We start from the raw sequence: 27,743 nt of genomic DNA, 5'->3' as shown, positions 1-27,743 counted from the left end.
AAAATTGGGAGATCGAAGACTTAAAAACTCGAAGCATCGAAAAACTGGAAAATCGAAAAGCCGAAAAGACGAATAATCGAAACATCGAAGACTTCAAAAACTGAAACATCGAAAAATCGAAACATCAAAAGATCCGTACATGGAGAAGTCGATAAAACGGAAAAATTATGAAATCAAAGTCGGACAAAATTAAAAAATTGGAAAGTTAAAAATTGAAAAATTGTAAAATTTCAAATTAAAAGAAAAGTTGATAAATCGAAAAATTGAACAATCAACGAATCGAAATCTTGATAAATCGAGAAATAGAAAAACTGAAAAATAGAAAAATTTAAAAACCAAAAAATCAAAAAACTGAGAACCTGAAAAGCTGAAACCTAGAAGTCAAAATATCGAAAGATCGAGAAATTGAAAAACTTACAATTTTAAATATTGAAGAATCGAAATATGTACCTACATATTAAAAAATCTCAAAACTGAAATATCGAAAAATTGATAAAAAAAATTAAAGAACTGAAAAACTGAAAAACCCCAAGAAATCGAAAAACCGAGAATCGAAAACCCAAAATTTAAAAAATCGCAAAAATCTAAAAATTGAAAAACCGAAAAATTGATAAATTAAAGTATCCAAGAATTGATAGATCGAAAACTCGAAAAATCGAAAATCTATAGTCGAAAGGTCAACAAATTTTAAAAGAAATTAAAAAAAAAAATAATCGAAAAAACAGAAAAATTAAAAACTTTAAAATACGAAAAATTGAAAAGTCGAAACATCGAAAGACTGATAAATCGAAAAATCGAGAAATAAAAAAAAACTAAAAAGTTAAAAATGTGAGAAATTAAGAAATCGAAATATCAAACAACCGAAAAATTGAAAAATTAAAAAATAGAAAAATCGAAAATCCAAAAATTTAAAATCGTAAAAATGGAAAAACCAGAAAATTGAATAGAAAATCTGAAAAATCGAGCATTTGAAAAATTGCAAAACAAGAATGACGAGAAATTGGAAAATTTGGGAAAAGGAAAATCGAGAAGCCGAAAAGACGAAAACTTCAAAAACTGAACATCAAAAGATCGGTAAATGTAGTCGAAAAACGGAAAAACTGTGAAATCAAAATACGACTAAATCAAAAAATTGAATAATCAACAAATCGAAATTTCAATAAATCGAGAAATAGATAAATCGAAAAATCAAAAATTTTAAACATTGAAAAATTGAAAAACTGAAAATTCTAAAACCGAGAAATCGAACATAAAAAAATGAAAAATCTAAAACTTGAAAATTCGAAAAATAGAAACATCAAGAAACTGAAGAATCGAAATCCAGAAATCGAAAACTTCCAATTTTAAAAATTGAAAAATTGAAGAATCGGAATGCAATTTAAAAAATCTCGAAACTGAAATATCAAAAAACTGACAAATGGAGAAAAAATTGGGGAACTGAAAAACTGAAGAAACCCCAAAAATTCGAAAAATCGAAAAATTGAAAAACTGAAAAGTTGAAACATTGAAAAGTCGAGAAATCGAGAAACGAAAATTTGGAAACGTCAAAAACTGAAAAATTCAAAAACGAAGAAATCGAAAATTGTAAGTCCCAATACTGAAATATCGAAAATCGAAAGGCCAAAAAAATCGAAAATTCGAAAAAATTGTCATACGTATAATTTTGATTTTTTTCCCCAAAATTTCAATTCAGGACTATGTTACTTCCAGAAAATTGTAAGATGACATCCTCAATTCCTGGGCAGCATGAACTGACAAATTTTAACGATGTACCATGGCTCCGATAATTTTTAAACGTTTGCAAAATTTCAAAGCATTCGAATTTGCAATTTTAAATTTAAGTTCAAATGTTATACACTTTTTATTTATTTTCCAAAAATCTGGATGTCTAGGGTAAAAATTGAACACGGATTCATAAACCACAAATAAAGGAGTTATTTTATTTTAATGTTATTTTATCAAATTTAAATAACATTTAGTACCATTATGAAACTTGGAAATGATGTCACTTCCTTGTTGTTGGAGATGAGCAGACATCAGACAGACATGAAACACCGAGAAAACATGAAAGTCGGATGCACTTTGAGCACTCAAATTGTTAGAAATTTATGAAACACTTAATAAACATGGCACAAGTCCTCGTAAATTGGACGTCTGTAATAGATTGCATTTCAGGATTCTTCTACAGTTCGAGATCTTTGTCCGTTATTCTAATTTAGTCTCTGAACACTAGAAGTTAAAATAGAAATTAACTCAAGCGCACAGGAACTTGAATTCACAATTACCTTTATTTCATTGCATTTACTATTTTTCGTGGCAATACGACACTAATTGGTTGTTTTTCATGTTTTTTGTTTGCAAAATTAAACGAATTAAAAATGTGACTTTTCCTGTCAAATTCCGAGCAAGGCTGCCAACCATACAGAGCAAAAAGTGCTAGGTGGTGTGTCAATTTAGCTGTCGAGTCACAAACCAAAAGCAAGAAACAAGAAACCCGATCACGAATGCTCCATTTCCTACTTCGTGTGCACAAATCGCCTAAAATCAATTTTTATTTCCACATAATTCATCCACCTTAACCTCAAAGTCTCACAACCAGAATTACGTTGGTCATGCTGTTGACACGTGACAATTAAGACACATTCAAAACATGGCACCTAATTTAAACGTTTTTAATTAATGACCAGTTGCTTTACTTGAATTTCCTCATTCTATTTTCGGCTTCGAAACCGCCATTAAATATGAATGATACATCGAATAAAACAATCGTAGTGTATGGGAACCCTGCGTTTAGGAGTTTCTCCGCAATAAACGCCACATCCTTTACTTTTACGTGAGCGTATTTTGTCACAACTTTAGCGACATTGTAAATGCATGAGAAACAAAATAAAATCCTCGATAAACCATTTTCTGCTAATATAACTACACATTGGCTACACAAACATGCATTAAAGTTTTATGTGCTTGCAATACACTTTTTATTACCAGAGAAAATCCAGCGTAGAAATTTAACAATTCAGCTTTAATTCTCACCGAAGTACGACTGATTAAAGTTTACAACAAACTCAGCAGAAAAAAAACGATCGCCGACTCGGCGTATTGTTCGAACAATAACCAGTAAAAATTCACACTAGTGTCCGGGGTTGCCTATGCGTAAGGGGCCGCTGCAGTTCCTCTTTTTACAAGCGCTTTATTTATGAGACTTGAGCTGGAAGTTAACTAAAATCAACACAAAGGGCTTCGGAGCCCAATCAATAGCCATTCAAAATTGAGCACCGTTGCAGTGCAACCGTTTCATTGGCTTATATCTATGTAAAACGCCGCCATCCGCACCCGGAAGTCTTGTACCCGAAATCAATTCGTGGAAGATGCGCGATTTTGTTCGCAACTTCGAAAAACACACTTTCATAAAAGCTTGATACAAATCGGGAATCCGCTCGGACCCGGCGAGCGCTTTTTATTACGTTTATGTGGAAAGCTTTTTCTACGATCGTCATAACAGGGCAATTACTGTATTTTGCGGTCGGGTTTTTAAAATAGGAACGTAAGGCCGACGTCGGATGACCTTTTTCATTTGCTGTCGCTGCAGTGAACTGTATTTATAAAATTATCCGGTCTTCCATTATGCCCTATCCTAAATCGCTAGCATTAACTTTAATCAAATTAGTGCGAGACGAGAACTTCATTGTATTAAACAAGGAAATTTATACAACTCGTTTAAATAATTAGAATAGGCCGGCGGATCGTAAATATTCATTTTCGAGGGAAAAAACTCATTATATAAGCAATGAACGTTAAAGTTGACGACGAATCTTTAAGGTACCATTAATTATTTTTTGGATTTTGCAAAAACAACGCGAACGTTTCATTGATGGGAGAGTGCTTTACACTGTTTTTCTGGTATGGCCGCATAAAAACGAATTATTAACCCTTGGTCTTGAGTTTTTATGAAGATTTTTTTCTTTCCTGAAGTCTACTCGAGCGGATTGGAACATTAAAAAAATTTCAATGCGTTCATTTAAAACTAAACTTGTATTATCTTGTTACTAAATTAAACAATGTTAAGGAACTTCACACAAAACATCTTGAAATACGATACGATTTGAGTTTAATTAATGTATATAAAAATAACAAGGCGTTCCCATTCAGTTCAAAGTTTGTGGAACTTGTATGATTGAATGGCTTCGTTGTGTTAGTCTTAAAAACATTTTTCACTTTCCTTTGTGGAACTTTTTCCTTTTCAGACAAATCCCACGCATCATTATAAAAAAAATTCGCAATATTTAAGAAAAAAAAGTACAATTTTCTATCAAGAGGATATCTCGTTTTTATGTGATAAAAGCTAAATTAAATAAAATATTGAACGTCACGCAAGAAAACGACTGACAAATTTTATAGCATATCTGCCTAAAAAGGGCATCTATTAAATTTCCAAATGTATTAAAAAATTATATAAATATGTATTTTTATATCTTCTATGTTTATTTTTAAGTTTGTTGTTATTATGATTCAAACTTCGTTGTAAACATATCGGGACCTAATTAATAATAATTTTGGGAAATCAGCACGACCAAGTCAAAATCCCAGATTTTTTGGGGAATTTTTTGGTAACTTTTTCAAAATCAAAATTTTCAGTACTTTGAAAATTTTAGCCAATTATCGATATTTCCACCTCCAGAATTTAATTTCACTTTTATTTGTTCGATAGCTAATACCATTTTTCCAAAATCGTACTTTTTGGATTTAAAAACACAACAATATTTTCAAATCGAATATTTTTAGATCTTGCACCATAAGTTTTTGGAATCAGCACGACGAAATCAATATCCCAAATTTTTTTAGGAATTTTTTGGTAACTTTCCAGAGATCAAAATTTTTCATTACTTTTTGGCGAATTTTCAAAATTCAACCAGACGTTTTCCCATAGAATTCGACCTCCAGAAGTTGGTTTTGTTATCAATTCTTCGATAGCTCCTACCATTTTTCCAGAATAGCACAATGAAATATTGCAGTTTTTTGGATTAAGTATTTTGAAAACAAATCGAAAAACTGAAAAACCGAATATCGAAACTTTAATTTTTTTTAAGTCAACAAATTTTAAGTCGAATTAACCGAGATGTCAAGAAATCGGAACGTCTAAGAATCGGAAAATCGGAAAATTGAGAAACTGAAAAGCCTAAAGTTTAAAAAATCGAAAAACTGAATAATCGAAACATTCAAAAATTGAAAAATAAAAAATCAGAAAACTGAAAAATAAAAAATTTTAAATTTCGAAAAAACTGAATAAGACTCGAAAAATTCAGAGACAGGACAAATCGAAACATCAAAAAATCGAAAAATTGAATAATTCAAAAGTCCAAAATTGAAAAATCCAGAAATTGAAAACTCCAAATATCGAAAAATTGGGAAACCATAAAGCCGAAAAGTCGAAAAATCGAAAAACTCAAAAACTGAAACATCGAGAAATCGAAACAACAAAAGATCCAGAATCGCACAATGAAATATTGCAATCTTTTGGATTTAAAAAAAATATATTTTCAAAACTGAAAAATCCATGTATAAATTGTAAAACTAAAATTAAAAAATTCGAAAAATTGAAAAACAAAATTTAGGATTGATCTTCCGAATATTCGTAATGTGGATAAGGATCAAAATGGTCAACCAGAAGCTGTGATCACTAAACTATCTGTAGTAGATTCCGATGGGTTTCAAAGTGTTGCGTATAGGAGGAATAGACGCAAGGTAATTCGTGGCAAAGCATCAAATGCCGACACCAGTGTTATTAAAGCTGCGGTTCATAAAGCTCATGCTTATGTAGGTAACCTGTCCATCGGAACTAATAGTAGTATGTTATCTGATTACCTTAGGAAAACGTTTCCAGATGCTGAATTTATTGTAAGTGATCTGCCTAAGAGACCCGATGCCATGAGTGTATCATTCAAGGTCACGATGGATAGTGATGTTTTTTCTAAATTTCTGAATGAAGATATGTGGCCAGAAAATATCATAGTTAAACGTTTCTATTTTTTAAAAGAAAAGGCAGCTCCAACGAAAATTCTATAAAGTCATCAAATAAGGTTTGTTCTTCTGGTCGGAAACTGACTGTGTATTATCAGAATGTGAGAAGTCTTAAGAACAAAGCTGAAGATTTTTTTTGTTCTTGCTTAAGTGAAAACTTTAATATTATTGTGTTAACTGAAACTTGGCTCTCGCCAGAATTCCCTACTAGTGTAATTTTTGATGATAGATACCAAGTTTTTCGAAATGACAGGAATGTCTTTAACAGCAATAAAACTTGTGGTGGTGGTGTGCTGGTTGCGGTTGAGAAATCGTTTAATCCCATTGAGCTATCAGTGATTCAGGTGCCAGTTGAACATATTTTTGTGAAATTTTCTGCAGGCGTACAGAAGTATATTATAGGTGCGGTATACTTACCACCAGCGTCAGATGAAACTGTATATGCCAGTCATGTCAATACTGTTACGGACATATGTAATACAATTACAGATAGTGAGGTTATTATTTTGGGAGATTATAATTTGCCGAATATTGTATGGCAGCCTTCTGATGTTGGTAATGAACTTATTCCAACCATTTGTTCAGGCAATCGTGAGTCGTGTGTCTGTGATAGTTTTTTAGCGTCTGGTTTAAGCCAGTATAACTATATTGGAAACTGCTGTGACAATGTTCTTGATTTAGTTTTTTCTTCTTGCATGTCGTTAGAAGTATCAACTTCCGATTATCCTTTAGTATGCGTTGATCAGTTTCATCCTCCGCTTCAGGTTGAATGTGATTTAGCTTGTGATAATAATTATAGTGTAACATCTCCTATATATTATTATGATTTTAATTCTACTTCTTACTCTGATATTTGTACTTATTTTAATACTATAAACTGGGATACTGTACTAAACAATAACGACGTTAATGAAGCTCTTCATGCATTTTACAATCATGTTTACGTAGCATGCGAGAAATTTGTTCCGATCAAATGTAAAATACCATCTACTTACCCCAATTGGTTTAATAATAACATCATTAACTTAATTAAATCTAAGAATTGTGCTCACAAGCAGTTTAAGCTTACATCCTGTGTCGCAGATTATCAAAAATTTTGTGAACTTAGACGGTTATGTAGAATAAGTATAAGACAAGAATATAATAATTATATAAGTACAGTTGAAAATAATCTTGTGAGTAATCCTAAATATTTCTGGAAATTTATACGCGCTATACGTAAATCCTCAAATAACAATCTTGTGAACTTACCTCTGAGCTTTGGTGACCAATTCTTTTCTGATGAGGTTGCGGCTTGTGAAGCTTTTAATGCTTATTTTTCTTCTGTATATTGTAATAATTCTAAGCCTGATTTTGATGTGTCTTATGATTGCGATGTTAGATTTAGCAATATATCAATTCATTTATCTGATGTAGTTGAAGCTTTGTCTAAACTTGATTCTAGTAAGGGAGCTGGTCCTGATAATATACCACCGAAGTTTTTTAGAGAATGTGGTCCCTCAATTGCTACACCATTACATATTTTATTTAGCTTGTCTCTAAAGTCTGGTGAATTTCCCATGTTATGGAAGAAAGCACATGTAGTACCAGTACACAAATCTGGCAGTAAACACCATGTTGAAAATTATCGTCCAGTTTCGATTCTGTCTACACCAAGTAAATTATTTGAATCAATTGTATACAATAAATGTTTTACAGTATATAAACATATTATTACTCCATATCAACATGGATTTATTAACAAACGGTCTACTGTCACTAATTTACTTTGTTTTACGAATGAGTTAATTGACGCCATGAGTGTTGGGTTTGAGGTTCATGCTATTTATGCTGATTTAAGCAAAGCGTTTGATAAAATTAATCACAGTATTTTAGTAAAGAAGCTAAACGCTTATGGTATTTGTGGCTCTCTCTTACGGTGGTTCAAAAGTTATCTCTGTGATAGATGCCAGCAAGTTAAACTTGGTCTAAGTTTGTCAAGTTTCCGACATGTACCTTCTGGTGTCCCCCAGGGGTCAATTTTAGGACCGTTTTTGTTTTCGTTGTTCATTAACGATATTGGTAATAACTTTGTCTGTGCTTTTAGCTTATTTGCTGATGACTTAAAAATATATAGGGTTATCAAGGGCCTTAATGATACAATGTTCCTGCAGAGTGATATAGTTTCATTGCTTCGATGGTGTGACGAAAATCTCATGATCATAAACAGTGAAAAATGTCATATCGTTAAATTTAGTAAAAAAATATCATCGTCATCTCCTGTTTATTTCATGCATAATAATAAACTAAAAGTTTCAACTACCATTAAAGATCTCGGTGTCATTTTAGATTGCAAGTTAACATTTGCGGCTCATATAGATAATGTAATTGCAAGAGCTAACAGAGCACTTGGCTGTATCAAAAGATATGGGAGAGATTTTAAAAATTTACGTACACTAAATATTCTATACACAACGTATGTTAGGTCAATCTTAGAATATGCCTGTATCGTTTGGTCACCATTTTATAAGACACATATTGATAGAATTGAATCTGTCCAGAATAAATATATTACATTTATAATGCGCTCGCTTCCTTATGGTGTTAGAGGCTCCCCTAAATTGTGCAAAATTTATGTAGGTTTAAATAACTTATGTGATCGTAGGGAATTTTTTAAAATTTGTTTCATGTTCAAGCTTCTTAATAACATATGTGATGCACCATCAATTCTTCATACGCTTAAATTTAATGTGCCCCAATATGCAGTTCGTAAAGTTCCTTTGTTTTATATTGAAACTTACGGTCAATATTATGCATTGTACTCGCCTCTCAATAGTATATTGTTAGCTTGTAATCTAGTTTCAGCCAACGTAGATTTTTTTAATGACACTTTCAATAATTTTAAGGCGACACTGCGCCGCATTTTGTATAATTAGTTACTAGTAGTTATTATGTATCTTTTTATGTATGTAAAGGCTAAAATTTGCCGTCAATAAATCATTATCAATTTAAAAATAGAAAATTTGAAAATAAAAAACTTCAATTAAAAATTTATATATTCAAAAAATTGATAAATATAAATATCGAGAAACTGAACAATTGAAAAATGGAAAAATCTAAAATTTTAAAAATTGAAAAATTAAAATATGGAAAAACTGAAAAATCGAAAAAACCAAGCAACAAAAAATAACAAAATTGAAAAGTCAAAAAACTGAACAATCAAAAATTGTCACATTCGAAAAAACTGAAAAATAGAAATTACAAACTAAAAACTCGAAAAATTCAGAAATGGCCAAATCGGAACATCAAAAAATCGAAGATTTTGCAAATTCAAAAGTACAATATTTAAAAATCTGAAAAACCGAAAAACCGAAAAATCGAGAAATTGAAAAATTCCAAAACTGAAACATCGAAAAATTGAGGAATCGAAAAATTGAAAACTCGAAATATCGAAAAATCGGAAAATTGAAAAATTCAAAAACTGAAGCATCGAGAAACCGAAAGCCCGGGAGTCGAAAAATAGAAAAATTTATAAATGAAAATGGGCCAATTAAATTTTGGCAAATTTTCAACAACTTTCGAAAATTATCAAAGACATTTTCTTATAGATTTAGACTTTCACGAGTTGATTTCGACATCATTTCTTCCACAACTGCGCACTAGAGTTTTATGGATTTAAAATTCTAATCGAATATTTTTAAATATTCCACCTGGAGCATAGAAAGCAATGTATTTGATGTTTTGGAAACTATTTTAAAATCAAAATTTGGCCCAATTTTCATCAATTTTCGAAATTTAACGAAAGACATTTTCTACGGGATTTCGACCTCGAGAAGTTGGTTTCAGCATTATTTCTTTGATAGATCCTAGAATTTTTTTTTTTCAAAATCGCACATTGAAGTATTGCAATTTTTTAGATTTAAAAAAAAATCAAATCGAATATTTATAAACATTGCACCTGGAGCCATAAAAACGCTAGGTTTTTGGAATCAGCACGACGAAATTTATATATCAGAATTTTTTGAGATTTTTTTTGCAGATTTTTCAAAATCAAAATTTTTCGAAACTCAAAATTTCGACAATTTTCGAAATTTAGCTAAAGATATTTTCTGGTAGATTCCGACATCTAGAAGTTGATTTCAGCTTCATTTCTTCGACAGTTCTTACCATTTTTTCAGAATCGCACATTAAAGTCCATTTTGCAATTTTTTCAATTAAAAAAAAAACAGAATATTTTTTGAAATCTTGCACATGGAGGCTATGTTTCTGGAAACAGCAACATGAAATCTACATCCCAGAATTTTTTAGAAATTTCTTAACAACTTTTAAAAGTAAAATTTTTCAAAATAGAAAATTTCCGCCAATTTTTGACAATTTTCAAAGTTCAACCAGAGACATTTTTTTGTAGATTCTCATCTCTTGGATAACTCCTACCATTTTTCTAGAAGCTATATTGGAAACTAAAAATCGAAAAATTTAAAAATTCGAAAAACTGAAAAGTCGAAAAATTTAGAAATCTAAAAATCGAGGAGTCGACAAATTTTAAAAGTCGAATAACCGAGACGTCAAGAAATCGAAATATCGAAAAATCGGAAAACTGAAAAATTAAAAACTTAAAATTTGTATAATCGAAAAATTGAAAAATAGAAATATCGAGGAACTGAAAACTCGAAAAATTGAGGAATGGAAAAATCGATTATTTTAAAAACTGATACATTAAAATATCGAAAAATTGATAAATCGAGAAATGAAAACATCAAAAAACAGAAAACTTGAAAAATCAAAAATTTTAAAATTCGAAAAAACTAAAAAATAAAAATTTCGAAGAACTCAAAAATCGAAAAATTGAGAAATGGAGAAAATGAAACATCGAAACTAAAATATCGAAAAATGGAAAAATCGAAAAGTCGAAAAATCTAAAAACCGAGAAATCGAAAATCCAAAATCTAAAAAATCGTAAAAATTGAAGAATCGAAAAACCGAAAAATTGTGAAATCAAAATTACCCGAATTTCAACAGTGAACAACAAGATTGAAATTTCTAAAAACTGAAAAATCGAAAATTCAGAAATGAACAAATCGAAACATCAAAAATTCGAAAAATTGGAAAATTCAAAAGTCCAAAATTTAAAAAACGAAAAATTCAAAAATAGAAACGTCTAAAATTAGGAAGTCGAAAAATTGATTACTCGAAATATCGAATTGCCGAGAAGTCGAAAAATTAAAAAATCCAAAAAAATTGAGAAATCAAGATTAAATTTTGCCTAGTTTTCAACAATTTTCGAAATTCAACCAAAGACATTGTCTTATAGATTTAGACCTTCACGAGTTGATGTCGACATTATTCACTGGAGTTTTATGGATTTAAAAAATATATACATTCAGCATTATTTCTTCGACAACTCCTCCCATTTTTCCAGAATTACACACTGAAATTTTGCAGTTTTTGGATTTCAAAAGAAAAAAAATTCAAATAGGATATCTATTTCGAAAATTGAAAAATTGAAAAATTTAAAAATCGAAAAATTTAAAATTTAAAAATTGGAAAAATAAAAAAAATCGAAAAGTCAACAAATTTTAGAAATCGAATTATAGGAGATGTCAAGAAATCGAAACATTAAAAAATCGGAAAATCGGAACAATTGAAAAATTGGAACACATAGGATTTAAAAAATCGAAAAACTGAAAAATATGTAGAATTATCGAGGAACTGAAAAATTGAAAAAATAGAGAAATGAAAAATCTAAAATTCTAAAACTGAAAAATTAAAATATCGAAAAAAGAACAATCGAGAAATCAAAACATTGAAAAGTCAAAAAACTGAAAAATCAAAAATTATAACTTCGAAGGAACTGAAAAATTGCAATCTCGAACTGAAAAATGGAAAAATTGGAAAATTCAAAAGTCCAAAATTTTAAAATCGAAAAATTGAAAAATCGAAAAACCATGATTTAAAAAAATCGCAAAAATTGAATGAAAAAGTGAAAAATCCAGAAATTGAAAAGTTCCAAAACTGATGTGACGAAAAATTGGGAAATAGAAAAATTGGAAACTCAAAATATTGAAAAATTGGCAATCGAAATTCCCAAAAGTCAAAAAATCGAAAAATTCAGGAATGTACAAATCGAAACATCAAAAAATCGAAAAATTGGAAAATTCAAAAGTCCAAAATTGAAAAATCGAAAAATTAAAAAAGCAGATAATTGAAGAAACGAAAAACTGAAAAATCCAGAAATTGAGAACTCCAAATATCGAAAAATTGGATAATCAAAAAGCCGAAAAATCGAAAAACTCGCAAACTGAAACTTCTAGAAATCCAAATAACAAAACATCCAGAATCGCACAATGAAATATTGCAATTTTTTTGGACTAAAAAAATACATATTTTCAAAACTGAAAAATCTAGAAATTGAAAAAACCAAATATCTAAAATTTAAAAATTCGAAAAATTGAAAAATCGAAAAATTGAGAAGTCAAAAAATCGAAACCAAAATTAAAAATCGAAAAATTGATAACCAAAATTTAAAAAACAGAAAAATTGAAATTAAAGAAAGATAAATTAAAAATTGAAATATTCGAAAAATGAAAATATAAATATCGAGAACCTGAAAAATCGAAAAATGGAGAAATGGAAAAATCAAAAATTTTAGAAACTGAAAAATTAAAATATGGAAAAACTGAAAAGTCAAAAATCAAAACAAAAAATAATAAAATCGAAAAATAAAAAATAAAATTCAAAAATTGGAAAATTAAAAAAATCGAAAAATTCAAAATTTGAAAAATTAAAATATCGAAAAAAGAACAATCGAGAAATCAAAACATTGAAAAGTCAAAAAACTGAAAGATCAAAAATTATAACTTCGAAGAAACAAAAATTTAAATTTCGAACAACTGAAAAATAGAAAAATTGAGAAATGGACTAATCGAAACTTCAAAAAATCGAAATATTGGAAAATTCAAAAGTCCAAAATTTTAAAATCGAAAAATTGAAAAATCGAAAAACCATGATTTAAAGACTCGAAAAAATTGAACGAAAAAGTGAAAAATCGAGAAATTGAAAAATTCCAAAACTGATGTGACGAAAAATTGGGAAATCGTAAATTGGAAACTCGAAATATTGAAAAATTAGCAATCGAAAAGCCCAAAAGTCAAAGAATCGAAAAATTCAAAAACTGAAATTTCCAGAAATCGGAGCAACAAAAAATCGAGAAATCGACAAATCGAAAGTCGAAAAATTGAGAAATCAAAATTGGTCAATTTTTAACAATTTTCGCAATTCAAGCAAATACATTTTCTAGATCTTCTCAATAGAATTTTAGATTAAAAAAAAATATGTTTAAATATTAATAATAATAATAATAATAATAATAATACTTTATTTTTCTACAGGCTTATTAGCCAAAAAACAAATCGTTCTATAAAAGAAAAAGGAAAAGGCAAGTAGTTCTAAAAAAAGAAAATCTTGCACATAGAGCATAAAAAGTAATATGTTTAGAATCCGTACGACGAAATCTATATCCCATATTTTTTTGGGAATTTTTTCGCACCTATTTCAAAATCAAAATTTTTAAATGCTTTGAAAATTTTCGACAATTTTCTAAATTTAACTGAAGATATTTTCTCATGCATGAATTTCGACCTAAAGAAGCATTTTTCCAAAATCGCCAATTGAAATACTCCAGTGGTTTAAATTTAAAAACAAAAAATATTTTCAAATCAAATATTATTAGATCTTGCACCTGGAGCTGTTTTTGGAATCAGCACGACGAAATCGATATCCTAGGATTTTTTGGGAATTTTTTGGTAACTAGTATTTAAAAGTCAAAATTTTTCAATTCTAACTTTAGAATTTCGGCCAATTTTCGACAGTTTATATATTGGGAATAATCAGGGTTTTTAGTAATGCCATATACTTCATGTCGATAATAATCTCCTTATAACCGTCAAAATGGTAAATTTTCATAGAGAAATATACTTTTAAAAAAGGCAAAATATAAGCCCGCCCACCCACCCTCATCTCTATTCCGATTAATTTTTCATCCCTTGTCAGACCGAGGGTCGGAGCGTAATTGCAAATATTATTAAAAACAAAATATTTTCAAAACGAATATTATTAAATGTTCCTTAATATGTTTATCCAAATCTACATCCCAAAATTATTTGGGATTATTTTGACAATTTTTTTCTCGTTTTTCGTAGACATGTATATAATATTTAGCGACTGTATCTAGCATTAACATTAAATAGAATAAAGTGGTAATATTATAAGCATAGCCCCAGGTTATAGAACGACTTGATGATACTTTAAACCAAAAGCAACCTTGTCACTGCCTCAGGGATAAGTCACGCAACATCCAACATTTGGAAACCACTCGGTCCTGGTTAGCCAGTTCAAGGTCACTTCTGTCAGTTACGCAAAACCAAGTGTGTTAGATTTGCAAAGATATCTATTTCTGGCCAACCCATTAAACTTGTGAACTCGACAATCGACTCAATTTATCACCTTTACGTAACCCAACTGCTACGAATTTACTTTTTCACAATAATTACAACTTAATAGACCGGAACAAGCAAACCAGAACGCCCGATATTCGTTTTCGGATTTTTTAACATGTGTTATCGTTAGCCAACAGACAATAATTCCTCGATTTCATCTCGCAACGAACAACCAACCGAGACCTAGAAAAATAATCGAAATGTTTACTTTACCAATTGACGATTTCGTCCGACTCATTAAAATCTTCGCTCCGATAATCTGCCATCTTACCTGCAACAAAGGAAAAAATGAAATAATTGTCTCTCAATCATCGCGAACAAATCGCCTTAATCGAATTTATCGCGTCCAAATACGAAGACAAAAACAAATAAAACACGCTTATTAAACCGTGCTTAAATGCATTAATTTAACTTAACGACTTCATTAAATGACGGAAGTAAATAAGACCCACATAAAAATGACGTCACGCTAGTTCGCGATACTCCGTGATCCTTGAACTCTCCCATAATTATCATTATTAAATTTAAAGAAGTGGAGATATTTAAATTGCACTTCCCGCCTAGTTGCAAGCCGGAAAAACGCGGAATCAATTTGTTGTAGCCCGTTATTACGACAATATAAAAAAACCGCTTTCGTGCGTTCTCGCCGAAAGAAAAATATATTAATATTGTCCGCTCCACTGCAATATCGGATGAAATATGGGCCAGGGAGACTAGCTCAATAAGATTATATAAACTAGAGCTGCAAGCACAAACTTTAAGCCGGGATAATCCTCTATAAAGAGCACAGCTTTGAAATTGTGTTTGAATTTGAAAAATTAATTTCCGTTTCCGCAAATTGGTATTTAGCATTTACCGGGAGCGTATTTTAATATGCTCTCGTAATAAAAGTTTAAATCTGCTACAGAGTGATTTATAACCACGCGGAAACGTATCGACACAAACAAATTAATATTAAATGCAGCAAAAAATAGCCGTCTGACGAGATAGAACAGATGTAAATTTAGAAATTGCTAAGACTTTTGTTTTTGTTCGATTTTGTAATCGATGCGTAAATCGACTTCCGTCATCACAATTATTGAGGTGTTTTATTAAATTATACCGGAGATTGTTCCCGGAATAATACATCTAGTACAAGTCATCTGCGAGCTTCAAGGAAAATAATTATTGTGCTTCGTTATTTGGACGCCCATTCAGCAGGATTCTCTTAATAAATATTAAATAAACAACGACGAGGACGCCCGATGACGCTATCTCTCTCTCCTGTCTTTCACCGGATAGAGTACCTACACTGAAAAAAGCCTGTCCTACTTCCCCAAGATAATAAAATTTGTAAATTAAAGTCGCGTTATTATTTCTAGAAAGTAACTTACTTATTTACAATTTGTTTTATTACAAATTATGTGTGATTACGAAAACGAGAATAACGAGTCGTGTTTGGGAAATATTTAGATAACCAGTTTATCAACGTAAACAGCAATTTGGTTAAGTCTACTATAAATTTTAACGGACCTGCTAGTTAAATAGAATTCAAGGAAGCGCTGGGATGAGTAAGAAGCGCAATTACACGCTGGATAATTCACAAAACACGATTTTCCCCATCACGCGATATTACAGGTAATCAGACGTGATCTGGGCCCCTTTACCGATGCAGAAATATTATCACGAGATGCATTTTCAGTTGGTGATTGTTTTGATGATTTCAGCTCGGGTGACTTTCATGTAACAGCTGTTTTGAAGAAGTTCGTTTATTTGGTGGAGTAAGAGGAAGGAGATAAGAGGGAAAAAGTGACGTTTATTTCCGTGAGATGTAATAGACCTCAAGGCTGTTTGTACCGGACGTTTTGTGAAAATGATTTTAACAAATAATTTCTGAATGTAAACCTTGACAGGTATTTAAATATTATCTTGCGTTAAATTTGTATAATTAGAAGCATAATGAAACGGTTTTTTATGCATTGTAACAACGCAGGAAACGCGTTTAGGAGATTTTTTTATATTATACAACAATGACCATGTTGTCAAATTAAATAAAACGTAAGGATTTTTTTTAATTATTAATACACAAATATAAAATAAATACAGATAATGCCAGTAACAATGTAAGAAATTGAATGACTTTCTATTTTTTTTTGTTTGTCTACGACCGAGAAGTTGAAAATTCGTACCGTGGAAAAATTTTCAGATCGAAAAAATTCTATAATGGAAAAATCAAAAATTGAAAATTAGTTCATTAAAAATCGGATAATTGGGAAGTAAATATAAACTGCGCGTCAAAAGTTAGGGATATCGATAAAACTTTGTTTATTTTTTTTATAATTTTCGAAAAATTATTGAACTGTGAAACTGAAAAATTGGACAAATAATACAACTGAAAATCAAATAATTGTAAAATGGAAACATTGAAAAAAACTGAAGGTTTCCAAAACCGAAAAATCGAAAAATTAGAAAATCTGGTGAAAAGCTGATTTATTAAAAAATGCGTAATTAAGAAATCGAAAAAGTTTAAAAATACAAACTGAAAAATCAAAAAATCAGACCAAATTATGAAATTGAAAAACCAAAGAAACCCAAATTTTTAAATTTTAAAAATCAAAAAATTAGAAAGTCCAAAACTTCAAAAAGCAAAATTGAAATTTTGAAAAACAAAAAATTGAAAATTAAAAATCAAAAACTAGAAATTTGGTAAATTGTAAAATCGGAAAGTTATAAAATTGAAAAATCGAAAAATTGCGACATTATGAGACAGAAAATTCAAAAAGTCGAAAATTTACAATACAAAAACGAAAAATTGCAAAATTATTAAATTGAAAAACCGAAAAATTAAAAAACTGAAGGTTTCCAAAATCAAAAAATCGAGAATAGAGAAATTAGAAAATCTGATGAAAAGCTGGTTTATTCAAAAATTGAGAACTGAGAAATCGAAAAATTTTAAAAATACAAAACCGAAAAACCAAAAAAAAATTGCTAAATTATAAAACTGCAAAATCGTGTAATTTTAAAACAGAAACATTGGAAAATCAGACGATTGTAAAAATCGCCAAATTATGAAATTGAAAAACCAAAGAAATCGAAATTTGAAAAAATTTTGAAACAATGAAATCTGGATAACTGAAAAATCAAAAATTGAAAAATCGAGTACATCTAAAAACGAAAAATTGTAAAATAATTAAACCGAAAAACCCAAAACTTCAAAAAGCAAAATTGAAATTTTGGAAATAAAAAATTGAAAATTTAAAATCAAAAACTTGAAAATTTGGCTAATTGTAAAATCAAAAATTTATAAAATTGAAAAATCGGAAAATTGACACATTCTGAGACAGAAAATTAAAAAACTCGAAAATTTACTACCTAAAAACGAAAAATTGCAAAATTATTAAATTGAAAAAATCGAAAAACTAAAAAACTGAAGGTTTCCAAAACCGAAAAAAAGAAAAATAGAGAAACTAGAAAATTTGATGAAAAACTGATTTATTAAAAAATGGGAAATTAAGAAATCGATAGATTTTAAAAATATAAAACTGAAAAACCAAAAAATTGCTAAATTACAAAACTGTAAAATTATGAAATTAAAAAAACAAAAATATCGAAATTTTAAAATTGTAAAAATCTAAAAATTAGAAAATCGAAACAATGAAATTTAGATAACTGAAAAAAAATTAAAAAATCGGGTACCTCTAAAAATGAAAAATTTTAAAATAATTGAACCGAAAAATCCAAAACTTCAAAAAAAAATTGAAACTTTGAAAATCAAAAAATTGAAAATTAAAAATCAAAAACTTGAAAATTTGGCCAATTGTAAAATCAAAAAGTTATAAAATTGAAAAATCGAAAAATTGGCAAATTCTGAGACAGAAAATTCAAAAACTCGAAAATATATTACGTAAAAACGAAAAATTGCAAAATTATTAAATTGATAAAATCGAGAAATTAAAAACTGAAGGTTTCTAAAACCGAAGAATCGAAAAATGAGAAAATCTGATGAAAACCTGATTTATTAAAAAATGGATAATTAAGAATTCAAAAGATTTTAAAAGTATATAACTGAAAAACCAAAAAATTGCTAAATTACAAAACTGCAAAATTTTAATTTTATAACAGAAAAAGCGAAAAATCTGACGATTGTAAAAATTGCAAAATTACGAAAAATATCGAAATTTTGAAATTGTAAAAATCAAAAAATTAGACGAAACAATGAAATTTAGATAACTGAAAAATCAAAAATTAAAAAACTGAGAAATCGAAAAATTTTTTAAATATAAAATTGAAAAACTAAAAAATTGCTAAATTACAAAACTACAAAATCGTGTAATTTTAAAACAGAAAAATTGAAAAATCAGAAAATCCTAAAATTGCAAAATTATGAAACTGAAAAACCAAAGAAATCGAAATTTTGAAATTTAAAAATCAAAAAATTAGAAAATCAAAACAATAAAATTTGGATAACTGAAAAATCAAAAACTGAGGTATGAAATTGAAAATTTTTAAAGCAATTTAACCGAAAAATCCAAAAATTCAAAAAGAAAATTTGAAATTTTGAAAATCAAAAAATTGGCTAATCGTAAAATCGAAAAATTGCGAAATTATAGGAGAGAAAATTCAAAAACTCGAAAATATAACTGAAAAATCAAAAGTTGAGAAATCGGGTACCTCTAAAAACGAAAAATTGCAAAATAATTAAACCGAAATATCCAAAACTACAAAAAGAAAAACTGAAATTTTGAAAACAAAAAATCAAAAAATTGAAAATTAAACCTCAAAAAGTTCAAAATTTTAAAAATCACAAAATTGAAAATTTGGCTAATAATAAATCGAAACATTATAAAATTTAAAACTCGAAAAATTTTAAAAACATAAAACTGAAAAATCAAAAAATTACTAAATAAGACAATTGTAAAACTTAAAAATTATGGAGTTAAAAAACCAAAGACGTCGAAATTTTGAAATTTTAAAAATTAAAAAATTATAAAATCGAAACAATTTGGATAACTGGAAAATCAAAAATTGAAAAAAGGGTACCTCTAAAAACGAAAAATTTTAAAATAATTTAGCCGAAAAATCCAAAACTTTAAAAAGAAAAATTGAAAGTTTGAAAATGAAAAATCAACAAATTGAAAATTAAAAACCAAAAAATTGAAAATTAAAAACGAAACAATTTAAAATTCATATAATTACACATTATTAAATTTAAAAATTGAAAAATTTCGAAATTATGGTACAGAAAATTCAAAAATTAAAAATCAAAATTGGAAAATTGACACAATGAAATTATGATAATTCAAAAATCACAAATTGAATAATTGAAAAAAACGAAATACTTTTTTAAATACGAAGAATTAGAAAATTCAAAATTGGAAATCAGATTAACTAAGAAATGAAAAAACCCAAGAATAAAAAAAAAATCGAAGGATTTCAAAGCCGGAAAATTGAAAAATAGAGAAATTGGAAAATCTGACGATCGAAAGATCAAAAATTGAAAAACTGATTCATTAAAAGTGAACATTGAGAAATAGAAATATCGTAAAAATATAATGAAACTGAAAAATCAAAAAATTGAACTGAAAAATTGTATGATTTAAAAATTGGAATCTCGAAAAATTACAAAACTATAAAATGGGACAATCAAAAGTTCCAAAAATTGAAAATAGAAACAACGAAATTCGGATAATTGAAAAATCAAAAATTGAACTGAAAGAACGAAACATTTTAAAAACGAAGAATTATAATCGTGAAAATTGAAAAGTTGAATTGTAAAAATTTTAAACTGAAAAATAAAAAAAAAATTTCTAAATTACAAAACTCCAAAATCGGGTAATTTTAAAATAGAAAGACTGAAATATCAGATAATTGTAAAATAGTAAAATTACAAAATTAAGAAAATGAAAAGCTTTGAAAAATAGAAGACGAAATTTTGAACGTTTAAAAATCAAAAAATTGAAAAACTGAAAAATCAAAAATTAGGAAACAATTAAGCAGAAAAATTAAAAAAATTAAAATTTGTATAAAATTACAAAACTGAAAAATTGGATAATTGTAAAATTGAAAAAATAATAAACTAGAAAAATGAAAATAGCAAAAATGTAACATACAAAAATTTAAAAATCTAAACATAGCGAAATTATGGAACAGAAAATTCAAAAACCGGAAAACTGAATATCGAAATTTTGAAAAATTAAAAACCATAAAGCTGAAAAATCGAAATAATGAAATTTGGATAATTGAAAAATTACAATTGAATATCTGAAGAAACAAAAAATTTTAAAAACGAAGAATTATAAAATTGAAAATTGAAATATTGATTAATAAAAACCGAATAATTGAGACGTCCAAACATGGTAAAAATGTAAAATCGAAAAATTAAAAAAACTGGAAAATCGAAACAACGAAATTCGGATAATTGGAAAATCAAAAATGAAATAACTGAAAGAACGAAGAAGGAAAATTCCAAAACAGAAAAATTGAAAAATCGTGTAATTGGAAAATTTGATCACTGAAAGATTAAAAACTGAAAAAGTGATTCATTAAAATGTAGGCAACTGAGAAATAGAAAAAAAGTAAAAATATAAAACGAAAAATCAAAAACGTTGAAAACTGGAAATCGAAATTTTGAAATTTTAAAAATCGAAAAACTAGAAAATCGATACAATGAAGCACGGACAACTGAACCGAAAAATTGTAAAAATATAAAACCAAAAAACTGGTCTAAAATTATTTAGACAGAACTTCCCTCGCCCCTGGAGTACAATACAACAAATCCATCTTGTTCGAAAAATTGGAACACTTAATTTTGCGAATTTTATTTATTTTTACAAGGAGAAGAGCGATTCCGATTTGAAGCATTCGATTCCTTGAAGCATTCTAGTTCAATGACAAAATTTTTAGACCGGATACTCGATCCATTTAGTTTTACTATTATTATTTGTGAGATAATTTTTCTTATGATAACCCCTATAAATTAAGGAGGATTATTAAAGTAGAGATAAAAAAATATTACAATAAAGAAGATATTACAAGAAAATTTGTAAGAATCAGGCGGTTATAAAATATCCGTACATCAAGTTGGCTTTGACATTTCATGAATTTTGCCGCCTTGTTGTGATGGTTGAAGACTACTCGTCACCTGTCACAAATGTCACCCATAACCTAACTTTCTTAAGCTTTCTTGGCGTGTTTGACTTCTGATAGACAGGCAACCAATAATTCAGCTGGAATATAGATTTGCTATTGATCTCAAGGAAACGGCAAAACCAACTTAGTCTACGAAACTCTCGAAATAAGAGAACATAATTTTGCAAATCGATTTTACAGTACAAAGTGCATTTAGATACTGAATGACATAAGTAATATCATATATCGCTGTTCAACAAACAATAGCAAAATTATTAAAAACTCAATTGTATTATAAATTTGCAATGTTTTGTTGATTTATTAATAGTGCAATAAAATATATTCTAGTAACAAAGAAAAATTAATCTAATAATGGGACAATGGTTAATAAAATCATTCACATGGGCGGTATTAGTAATATTTTTTTGTAATTTTTCTGAAAGAACATTTTTATTGTCATAAATGCACTCAAAATTAATGTTAAACACTACGTTGATATAAATTTATATAACATTTGACGTTCGGTTTAAGCCGATCGAAGTCTCCCTATACTTTCGGTTTAAAAGTCGAACGTCGCCTGATACTAATCTCGTGATTGCAAAATTACATCTATGCTAATTCGCCTGCCAGATTTAGATTCCGGCCGAAATTACGAACTCAAGGTTTCGTCGAGTCTATGACCACATTTTCGCTTAAATTAATTAAATTTTATCAATGGACACAAGTCCCTTCCTCTTATCGACCAAAATTGCGGCAGTTATGCAACGAATTCGGCAGCAGTGTTTCGCGGGTTGCCGCCATCAACAATGTAACATTTGAATTAATTAAAATTCCAGGCGTCGTCGTTAAAACGGAATTCAGCTGCAGATGCAAGCAAGAAAGACAATGCAGATTTTTGCGAACCCAACGACCAGGAAACCTTCGAATTATTGTGTAACGCAATTACTGCCATTGTAATAGCGACTTTAACGAACGTCATGTAAAGTACTCGAGGCGTTGTTTGTGAAAGTATTCAAATAAAATAATTATTCGATAAACGCCGGGATCAATCCATTATATCAAGTGAACAAGTTTCATGGCATTTAAATTGGATTAAGTTATTTATAGCGGATCAATAAATTTAACAATACAACAAGCTCCATTGTCATTGTACGTAAAAATGTGGAAATATATTTGAAAACAGTGCGATAAAAGTGTAGTTATGATTAGGGAGTTAACATTGCTTACACTGGTTATGAGTGTAAGCATTGTTCAAGGCTTCATTAAATCAATAATCTCATCACTTACATGGAATCCAGAAGAATAAAAAGTCGCTGCTGACTGACTACATTTGAATTTAATTTGTCGGAATTAATGAGCTGTACCAAGTTTTTTATCTGGGAAGATAAATCGAAATAAATCGTCGTGACGTGACGAAACAAAGGACGTTCACTTTTATATCGTCAATGGCCCGCTTCGCCACCAAACTATTTCCTTTACCTAGTTCGCACACCGACGAGCCGATATTTAACTCATAAACAAGGTCAATGAATCAATTTGTTTTTAATGACATTGAATTTTTGCAAAAGCGTGTAAGGACATCCGTTACGTACTCAGCAGATAATAAAGATGCATTCACACATTCAGAAACAACGTCTTCATTCGCGAGACCTTGACTGATTATCCGCAATTTCGTTCTTTGTGTAGGATCGACTCATTTAAACGCCATTTATACCTGATAACGTAATTGCAATGCGCAATTTTATTTTGTAATGGACGAAAATAATCACTCCCACGCGCTGTTAATTAAGTATCATCAAAAATACCGTGGATTTTGTGTGCACGATAAACTAATAATAATCACAATACGGTTTACGGTATTATTTGATCAATAATTCATATCAAACTGATAATAAATACCCACCGAAGGACGTGTGCATTTAAATGGTTTTTTGACATAAAGCCGTGCAAAAATTAGTTTAGGACAGAAGCAATGACAATGGTTGATCGTATAATAATGGTATTTGGAACGGTTGTGACATGTATTATTTCGCTGTGGCTAAACAATGATTTATGGTTCACTTAAATTCTAGACGCCGTTTACTACTCTAACTTTAAAACCGAAAAACTAAGTCGGAGCTTTCAAGGAATGGGAGATGAGATAGAAAATCGCTAGCATATAAAACATAACACATTATGGCGTCACCATGTTTTTTGATGGGAATCAATACACAGTTTTGTATGTACAGCGAACAGTTATTATAACGCTATTAATGTGTCCACAGCTTTAGGAGTATTAGATAAACTAATAATAAAATAAAAACACAATTAAATCAGAAAATCCACCTTTTTTTTTGTATGACACCTCCTAGAAGTTAATATAAAAAAGGCCAACGGTACTCAAAATATTTCAACAAGATTTCCAGCACTTTTCCAAATTATTTCAGGATCCTTTCTTATTTTTTAAAGTAATGACACTAGGAGCATTAAAGAGTCTTTCAAACTTTTTCAAAAACAAAACACCAGGGATTTTGAGATTTTTCAAATTCCTCCAAAAACAAAACACTAGGGGTCCTTAAAATTCTTTCAAATTCTTACACATTTTTACGTAAACGAAACACTTGGAGATTCCAAGATTGTTTTAAAATCTTTAAAATTTTATAAAAAATAAAACTCTCCAGATGGTTTTAAAGGAACTAAAACAAGAAATAGGATTATCAAAAATTTTTCATTTTTTTTTAAGTAAACACGGACGATGCCCAAGATTTTTTTTATTCTTGTAAAAAGCGAATAGAAATCCAAACATTTTCCAAAAACTTAACACAAGGAACCCCAAAGTCCCTTGTTCATATGTAAAGATAAAGGTAATAGGGGCATCAGGTGCTCCTAGATTTTTTAATTTTTTTCCAAAATAAAACTTCAATGATCTCAAGACACTTTTTTCCTTTAAAAAAATAATAAATAAAACAAACATAAATAAATAAATAAATACAATATGAGCATTCCAGATATTTTCAAAAATAAAATAAACACTAGGGACCCCAAGATTCTTTCAAATTTTATGAAAAATGAAACTACAGGAGTCCCCACATGGTTTTAAACTCTAAAATAAAACCCAGGTACACCCAAAATATTTGTATTTTATTTAACTAAATACAAAGGCCCCCTAGATACTTTTCTACTCTTGTAAAAAGATAAATAATCAAAAGTCCAAAGATTCTCCCACATTCTTTAAGAAATAAAAACACCATAGGTCCCTAAGATTTTTTTTTAATTTTTCAACAACAAAACACAAGAACTCTCAGATCTTTCAAAATTCTTTCAAAAAAATTAAAATACAAGAGCCAATACTTGCCAAGATAAGACTGATTTTCCCAAATGATATACCCTCTACCCTTTATTTTCTTGGAGGATATGCCATTTGGCAACATCAGTTTTATCTTAGCAAGTACTAGCCCCGCCCACCCGCCCTCTATTTTCTTAGGGACTACATCATTTGCCAAAATCAGTCTTACCCCAAGCAAGTACTAGCCCCGACCACCCGCCCTTTATTTTCTTAAAGAGTATATCATTTGTCAAAATCAGTCTTATTTTAGCAAATACTAGTCCCGCCCACCTGCCTTTTATTTTTTTAGAGAGTAGGTCATTGTCAAAATAAGTCTTATCTTGGCAAGTACTAACCCCGCCCACCCGCCCTTTATTTTTTTAAAGAGTAAGTCATTAGACCCCTAAGTTCCTTGCGCATAAGACATTTGGGGTCCCTAAGTTTCTTTCAAATTCTTTTGAAAACAAAACACCAGACTAGGGGTACCTAAAATTCTTCCAAATTTTTACGTAAACAAAACACTTGGAAAGTCCAAGATTGTTTTAAATTCTTTGAAATTTTATAAAAAAAACAAACTCCCCGATGGTTTAAAAGTCACCAAAACAAGAAACAGGGCTATCCAAAATTTTTCATTTTTTTTTTTTTAATAAACACGAGGAATGCCCAAGATTTTCTTATTCTTGTAAAAAAGCAAATAGAAATCGAAAAGTTTTCCAAAAACTTAAGACAAGAAACCCCAAAGTCCCTTGTACATATTTAAAAATAAAGGCAATAGGAGTCCGTAAGATTCTTTCAAAAACAAAACATTAGGGGTTCCCAGGTTCTTTATTTTTTTTTTTTTCAAAAAAAAACCTCAATGATCTCAAGACACTTTTTTCCTTTAAAAAAATAATTAATAAATAAATAAATCAATACAATATGAGCAATCCAGATTTTTTATTAAATAAACCCAAGGGACCCCAAGATACTTTCAAATTTTATGAAAAATTTCTACAGGAGTTCCCAGATGGTTTTAAATTCTGAGATAAAACGCAGGTACACCCAAAATATACTTTTTTTTAACTAAAAACAAAGGCCCCCTAGATGCTTTTCTACTCTTGTAAAAAAAGCAAATAAATAAAACTCCATCGATTCTCTCACATTTTTTAAGAACGAAAAACACCATAGGTCCCTACGATTTTTTCAAAATTTTTCAAAAACAAAACACAAGAACTCTCAAGATCTTTCAAAATTCTTTCAAAAACATAATACAAGAGTCAATACTTGCCAAGATAAGACTGATTTTCCCAAATGATGTACCCTCTACCTTGTATTTTCTTAGAGGCATTTGGCAACATCAGTTTTCTCTTAGCAAGTACTAGCCCCGTCCACCCGCCCTTTGTTTTCTTAGAGAGTAGATCATTGGCCAAAATCAGTCTTAACCTAGCAAGTACTAGCCCCGCCCACCCGCCCTTTATTTTTTTTTAGAAAGTAAGTCATCTGCCAAAATCAGTCTTATCTTAGCAAGTACTAACCCCGCCCACCCGCCCTCTATTTTCTTAAAGAGTATATCATCTGCCAAAATCAGTCTTATCTTAGCAAATACTAGCCCCGCCCACCCGCCCTTTATTTTTTTAGAAAGTAAGTCATCTGCCAAAATCAGTCTTACCCTAACAAGTACTACCCCCCCCCCACCCGCCCTTTATTTTTGTAGAAAGTAATTCATTTTCCAAAATCTGTCTTATTTTGGCAAGTACTAACCCCGCCCACCCGCCCTCTATTTTCTTAAAGAGTATATCATTTGCCAAAGTCAGTCTTATCTTAGCCAATACTGGCCCCGCCCATCCGCCCTCTATTTTCTTAGGGACTACATCATTTGCCAAAATCATCTTATATTGGCAAGTACTAGCCCCGTCCACCCGTCCATTATTTTTTTAAAGAGTATATCATTTGCCAAAATCAGTGTTATCTTAGCAAATACTAGCCCCGCCCACCAGCCCTCTTATTTTCTTAGGGAGTACATCATTTGCCAAAATCAGTCTTACCATAACAACTATTAGCCCCGCCCACCCGCCCTTTATGTTTTGAGAGAGTAGGTCATTAGACCCCTAAGTTCCTTGGGCATAAGACATTTGGGTTCCGAAGTTTCTTTCAAATTCTTTCGAAAACAAAACACCAGACCAGGGGTACCTAAAATTTTTCCAAATTTTTCCATTAAAAAAACACTTAGAGAACTCAAGACAGTTTCATGTTTAAAATTTTTTTTTAAACTAAATACCAGGAGCTCCTAAAATCTTTGAAATTTTTTCCAAAATAAAACGTCAAGGTCTCAAGATCCTTTTACCTTTCAAAAAAAAGGGCACTCCAGATTTTTTTCAAAAACCAGGGACACCCAAAATTTTTCAAATTAAAAAAAAACTAAACGCAAAGAACCCCCAAGATTTTTTCCAACTCTTATCAAAATTTAGTCCTAGTGATGCTGTTTTTAGAAGTCTGTATGTACGAAACGGCTACCAAAAGTACATTTCCTGAATGATATACATACTTCTATTTTTAGAAGAAATGTGAATACAAACTTTTTATTTTTAGTTAAACAATTGTCTCCAACGGAATCTGAAAAGCGAAATTTCTTTAGAAGTAGTTTGAATGTATCTTACTATCGCATTGTCTACAACCGAAACTATTTTTAGAAGAAATCGAGATAAGCTTCGCTTCCGAACGAGATAAAAATTGTAAAAATTGTATGAACAATTCGAAAAATTATCTATTACTTTTCATTTCTCTTCTATGATATGATATGCTTCTATTTTTAGAAGAAACCTGAATACAAACGTTATATTTTTCGTTAGAAGGCTGTGTTT

At 29.5% G+C, this 27,743-nt stretch overlaps 1 protein-coding gene and 1 long non-coding RNA gene across 2 annotated transcripts in view; both read right to left on the bottom strand.

Moving 5' to 3' along the window:
- LOC135128650 (AT-rich interactive domain-containing protein 5B-like) overlaps nt 1-27,743 on the bottom strand; it is a 289,757-nt gene that overhangs the window by 145,871 nt on the left and 116,143 nt on the right. The gene's annotated exons all lie outside the window — the stretch shown is intronic.
- LOC135128772 (uncharacterized) lies at nt 1,912-2,392 on the bottom strand. Its single transcript, XR_010280465.1, has 2 exons — nt 2,286-2,392; nt 1,912-2,229 (listed from the first exon to the last, which is right to left on the bottom strand). It is a non-coding gene; the product is annotated as an uncharacterized LOC135128772 (long non-coding RNA).

The sequence above is a fragment of the Zophobas morio genome, unplaced genomic scaffold (genome assembly GCF_036711695.1).
Source record: "Zophobas morio isolate AGI-343-1 ecotype UQ-CSIRO unplaced genomic scaffold, CSIRO_AGI_Zmor_V1 ptg000014l, whole genome shotgun sequence".
Classification (NCBI taxonomy): domain Eukaryota; kingdom Metazoa; phylum Arthropoda; class Insecta; order Coleoptera; family Tenebrionidae; genus Zophobas; species Zophobas morio.
This window is presented reverse-complemented; position numbering and strand designations above follow the sequence as displayed.